A 6,828-nucleotide genomic window follows, 5' to 3' on the forward strand; every position below is an offset into this window, starting at 1 on the left:
CATAGTCAATTCCTTTTAGCCATAGATGTTTTGTCTTGAGAACAAAGATTCTACTTGAAATAATGAATTTGATTAAAACATAAATAAAGCAGGTCCTGGCAGAGCAGGGAGGTGAGTTCTCTTGGTGGGCAGACAGAAAAGTCAGAAGGATGTGAGCCGTGAGGGGGATGAGATAAAGGGACTAAATAAATATAAGGTTTGGAACACTTTTTATTTAATTATTTATTTTCTAAAAATGTAGCGGTAACTTGTGCTAGATACTATTCTAAGTGCTTTATAAATATTGATGAGTTTAATCTTCACAACAGCCCTGTAAGGTCGGTACTGGCTTTATCTCTCATTTTCCAGCTGAAGAAACTGAGGCACAGTGACAGGAAGAGCTGAGCTGGGACCCAGATTAAGCTCTCTGCTCCCAAGTCCCTGCTCTTAACCAGCTTTACGCTATTTTATTAGTGGTGATGCATACTCCTTACTAGACAGTGAGGGCGTGGAAACTAAGATATAGTCACTTAATGCCTTGACCAACGATTTTGGAATATATTATAGTACAGGTTAAATCTAGCTGAATGTCCTCTCAAAGGAGAGATTGTACAGAAAATTTTTAAAACATTACTTTTCCTCCTGGTAATAGAAACCTTGATCTACCTAGTTGATTAAAAAGAATCTCTCTTCTCTCTTTCCTTTTCTCTCTCTTCCTTCTTTCTTTGCCTCACTCTTTTCTGCCTCATTATGCTTTAGGTCTGTGGTTGATTAATATGTACAGGACAGGGAGCAGAGGTAACGTGGTGGTGAATGTACTTTATGCACAGAACTCTTACACAGAAACATTCACACTTACTATGGGATAGACCAGCTGCAGTCATCATAGTGTCCCTGGAAGCCCCATATGCCTTTGCTTCTGTAGCCATATTTGAGGACATACTGTTTAACAGATATAGTAAGTTTCCTACATACGAACAAGTTCCGTTCTGAGAGCGCGTTCATAAGTCCAATTTGTTCATAAGTCCAGCAAAGTTAGCCTAGGTACCCAACTAACACAATCAGCTCTATAGTACTGTGCTGTAATAGGTTTATAATACTTTTCACAAAAATAATACATAAAAGACAACACAAAAAATAAACATTTTTAATCTTACAGTACAGTATGTTGAAAAGTACAGTAGGATCAGCAACTTCACGGCTGCTTTTACACGTGCTTCTGGACATCCTGGGCTTGAAATAAAGATACTGCACTACTGCACTCTCTACAGTACTGTACAGTCAAGTACACAAAAGCACAACCACTTGTAGAGGATGCACGCACGTGACAACATACGCCAGACCCGTGAACTAATCTACGTGGTTGGACACGCAAACGCACATTCGCATCTTTGAAAGTTCACAACTTGAAGGTGCGTATGTAGGGGACTTACTGCACTGTTATAGAAGCTAAGTGTAAAGGAATGAATTAAACAGGTAAGATCTGTGCCTTCAAGGAATGTATTATTCTAGAGGGAAGAGATGGATAATAAGAGAAATAGAAAAACAAAGTGTGAGATGATGCTAATAGCTGCCGTGTAAAATAAACCGAGAAGCAGAGTAGTAAGTGTCTGGGACAGGGAGGAAGCAGGGCCTGCAAATTCAGATGGGAGGTCGGAGAAGCCCTCCGTGAGTCAGGACAGGAGTGGGAGAACCCAAGCCAGCAGACACTAGGGGAAACACTGCAGACAGAGGAGAGGGCAAGGGCACGGGCTCTGAGGCAGCAGTGTGCCCGTAGCGGGAGCCTCAGATACCTTGGTTAAGAATCTGATTTTTTATTTTTCAAAGTATGCCCTTTTTAAAAAAAAAAAAAAAAATTATTTTTTGGCTGCTTTGGGTCTTCATTGCTGCACACGGGCTTTCTCTAGCTGCGGCGAGTGGGGGCTACTCTTCATTGCGGTGCACGGGCTTCTCATTGCGGTGGCTTCTCTTGTTGCGGAGCATGGGCTCTAGGCGCGTGGGCTTCAGTAGTTGCAGCACGTGTGGGCTCAGTAGTTGCGGCTCTCAGGCTCCGGAGTGCAGGTTTCTCCAAGGCATGTGGGATCTTCCTGGACCAAGGATCGAACCCTTGTCCCCCGTGTTGGCAGGCAGATTCTTAAACACTGTACCACCAGGGAAGTCCCAAGGATCTGACTTTTACCCTAAGGCTCTAAGGCCTTGAGCAGAGGAATGATGTTGTTCTGGCTGTTTTAATAGGATCACTCTCACTGCTGTACTGAAAACAGATTTAAGTGGAGCAAGAACAGAAATAGAAGAACGATTCGTAGACGAAGGCCTATCATCTATCTGAGATGATGGTGGCTTTGCCCAAGATGATGATGAGAAGCAGGCGAGAAGTCAGATTCTGAATTTACTTTGAAAGGAGAGTCAACAGATTTGCTGAAGAACTGGATATGGGGAAGGAAAGAAAGAATGACTCTGCTGTGATCAAATATGTGAAGGGAAAGCCCATTTTCTTAAATGGGGGGAAATGTAGGAGGAGCAAGTTCACTGGGTCTCAGGAACTCTGATTTGGACTTGTTAAACCCAAGATGACTTTTAACCCCCCAAGTGAATATGAGGATGGTACTCAGGGCAGAGGTGCAAAGTGGAGATTTCATTTATGAGTCATCAGCATGTAAACGGCATTTAAACCCGTGAGACAGGATGAGATCACACAGGGAGGGAATATAGATAAAAAGGGAAGTGGTCCAAAGATCAAATCCTGGGCAGCTCCAAAACTTACAAGAAAATGGGAAGGAACCAGAGAAATAGACAGAAAGCGAGCAGCCAGAGAGGTGGACAGAAGATCAAGATTGTTGGTGTCCTTCAAGGTATGTAGAAGGAGGCTTTCAAGTGATTCAACCAGGAGTCATGGCCAGAGATGCCCATGTCTACCCTTCAAAGCAACATGGGGTACTGAGGACTGTATCCTCCATCCTTTTGAATAAACACTCAGATACTTCAGTAACAACAGTTGGCAGAACAGAGAGTAGAGGTGGTGGTAGACACACAACTGTCTCAGGGTAACTTCCTTAGACTAGAACCGTCAAGATTTTTCACAGAATCCATCCCAAGAAGCAACATCAGCTTCACAGGGGATGGGGAAGCCATTAAATACTGCAAAAGACACAGAAAGACCTGAGTGACAGCATTGTAAGTTTCTCACAGGAAATAGGGTTATTTGTTGTACTGCATATGAAGGAAAGCGTCAATGCAATATATATATATATATATATATATATATATATATATATATGGAGTGAAAATATATATGTGAGGGCAAGTGAAGCTTGAGAAATGCCCTCTGACAGGTCAGCACAAGGTCCTGCAAGGTGGAGAAGGGATTGGTGATGTCTGAGAGGATCCAGAAAGTTTCTTTCTTTCAAGTTGACATTGGAAATGGGCCTTGAAGACTCTGTTTTCCAGGCAATACAAGAAAGCTATTCCAGGCAGAAGGAAGAGTCTGCCTAAAGGCATGGAGGAAGGTTTCTGGGGGTGGGAGGGAAGGTGAGTAGTAGGGTGAACGAGCTAGAGGAAGAAGAGGGTCAGAAGAGGGGAGACAGGAGTCAGGAGGGCTGCCTCTCTATCGACTGACAGATAAAGAAAGAGAAGAGGAGCTTATTGGACTGATATTTGTTTTATGTATCACTACTCAGCTATAATGAATATGTGACATGAATAATGATTCTGGGCTCTGTAGAAGCCTCCAGACCAAGTCTTGGCGCTTTGCCTAAAAAATTGTAGTTTACAGTTTTGAAAAACCTAGAAGCTCCGGGCCTTCGGGAAACCAGGAATTAAGCTACTTTTCACTATTATTCAGACTCAGGGACTAAACCAACGTGGGCAAAAGGAGGAAGGATCGTATGATTAGCTGAAATGTGCAGGGGATGGATGGATGGTGAGAGGAAGTCTGAGCAGAAATGAAACTTCAAATGAGAGAAACCAAAAAATATAGACTGAACGCTCGCTAAATGTATAATTTAGTTATTCAAAACTTTCCAGGCTACCTTTTTTTCAAGCTAAGTACAAGCAAAACCTAGAGGTATTTCACTGGAATCCTTCAACATTCAACAGTGAAACATTTTCAAAGGGCACAGGTTTTGTTTTTAAGAGTTTGCATTTTTTGTAACTTTTTTTTGCATTCTGCACTAATAAAAAAGAAATATGAAAGTATTTAGAAAAGAGAATCAAAGAACAAAGACCTAAATCTACACTATACTAATTCTTACACTTCCTTTTTACAAAGTTACTATGAGTGCTATGTCTTATTTCTCCACCTCATCTGAGAAACCAAATCACTTCTACTTTTTGGAATTTGTATAAAAATATATAACTTAAATATTCAATTTATTATTGAAAATAATAAGAAGAATAAAATAGCATCATATATGTAATAAATAATATACATAACAATAAGTAATAGTATCAGTACATTGTGTTTCTTATACGGTTACACATAGAAATCAACATTAACACAGAAACCAAAAATGATTCATACCACTCAAATTAAAGAAAACTGTATTATTTGGTTTAATTTTTAGATATAAAAGGAAATATAAAATAGAATAGAATAAACAGTAAGACCAGAACAAGTGGTCCCAAATAAATAGGATAGGAAGAACTCTAGTTGCCTAAAACAAGTATTTCTGAGGAGGAATTTTCACTAAGCAAGGAGATCTAAATTAAGCCAAATCTCACTTTGTTTTGATATTTTTGTTTTCAATTGTTTGAGCACCTAATATTTTGTTTGATCCATATTTTGATTGTGTTTTATACAGAGGGAAATGGCAATTGATAGGCTTGTTTTCTGTTCATCGTTTTCATGAAGAAAAAAGAAATATGGAAGGAAAGTGCTCCTGGGAAGAGAGAGGATTGGGGGGTTGGGGTGGGAGGGAGATAGTTGACCTTGAGATCAGCTCAGTCCTTCCACTTAGGAGCCCCTGATCTTGGGGCTGCCTCTCAGGTTTTCTGAGCCACAGTTTCCTGACACTAGTCTTGCTTATTTTATAGGTGCCCTGGTCTCTTTACTGATTAAATTGATGTGATATGTGACAACAATACCCATTTCCAGGGCTAATGGGAGAATCAAAGGGGTGAATATAAGGAAATATGCATTGGAATTGTAAAGTCTCGGACCCAGTTTTGCTGGTATTTTGCCGGTGAACAGAAAAAGAAATGCTTGTCCATTAATGCCTCAACAACACAAAATATTTAAAGAACAACTCAAAATGGGTTATTATCAGATAAAATTTTTAAAGTATGATTATCCTCAAAATGTTAAATTTTATAAATGAAAAGTCACATCTGGAATTCGCTTTGATTTTAAAAGGGGCTAACACAGTTACAGTAAGTAACCCATTAGTATGATAAAAACGAATCCCCTCCATTTATGATAAAGTTCAGATTCCCCTCCCAGGCTTCCGGCGCTACCCACTTCCACACTGCCCACTTCCCCTGGACTTTACCTTCCCATTTGTTCTGCAGTTTAGATTGTAAGCTCGTGTCCAGCATGGTTTTATTTCTACAGAAGATCCTGGTAATATACCGTCAAATCTACACAAGTGTAGGCCTGTAGTTACTTTTTTTTTTTTTTACCCAGAGCCCAGGCTGAGATGAGCTCTTTCTCTGCTTATGGGTAGATTTTTCTATCCCTCCTTCTAACTGGGACTGTGATCCTTTGAGAGGGGAAAACAAGATGGCATCATTCTAACTCCCTACTTTGAGTTACACTCAAAGCCCTTTTCTCCTGTGTAAGTGGACTCCTCTTCGAATATTCCACTTTGCAATTTTTTGTCAAGAAGGATCGTGCAATGTCCTGTTAGTATTTCTGGTCCTGAGAAAGACTCCTCTATTAATTAAATGAAGAGAAGGAAAACTTCTGTCATAAAATTTAAAATTATGAGTAAGATCTTAAAGGAAATATGATTACAATTTTCTGCCAAGGATATGTTCACTGTAAGTTACAGGTATTTCAAAAGTACCTGACAATATTATTGTGTTAGCAGCATCTAACAATGGGTGATTCCTCTGTTCTGACTGAACATCTAGGTTATTCAAAACTTGTCATTACTACAAAATACAGTTGCCATATGATCCAGCAATCCCACTCCTGGGCATATACCCAGACAAAACTATAATTCAGAAGATAAATCCACCCCTATGTTTATAGCAGCACTATTTACAATAGTCGAGATATGGAAGCTACATAAATGTCTATAGACAGAGGCATGGATGAAGAAGATGTGGTACGTGTATACAATGGAATATTACTCAGCCATAATAAAGAATGAAGTAATGCCATTTGCAGCAATGTAGATGGACTTAGAGATGATCATACTAAGTGAAGTAAGTCAGAAAGAAAAAGACAAATGCCATATGATATCACCTATACGTGGAATCTAAAATATGACACAAATGAACTTCTCTATGAAGCAGAATCACAGACACAGAGGACAGACTTGTGGTTGCCAAAGAATGGGGGGATGGGTTTGGAGTTGGGATTAGCAGATGCAAACTATTATATAAGGGATGGATAAATGGCAAAGTCCTACTGTATAGCACAGGGAACTACATTCAATATCCTGTGAAAAACCATAATGGAAAAGAATATGAAAAAGAATATATATATATATATATATATATATATATATATATATATATATGTGTATAACCGAATCACTTTGTGTCACAGCAGAAACTAACACAACATTGTAAATCAACTATACTTCTATAAAAATTTTAAAAAGAAGTTATCATTATTGCTATCAGAGTTTACATACAGAATTCTGATAAGTGTTTGAGAACTCTGTAGACCAAAATTCAATCAGG

The sequence above is a fragment of the Kogia breviceps genome, chromosome 1 (genome assembly GCF_026419965.1).
Source record: "Kogia breviceps isolate mKogBre1 chromosome 1, mKogBre1 haplotype 1, whole genome shotgun sequence".
NCBI classification, from domain to species: Eukaryota; Metazoa; Chordata; class Mammalia; order Artiodactyla; family Physeteridae; genus Kogia; species Kogia breviceps.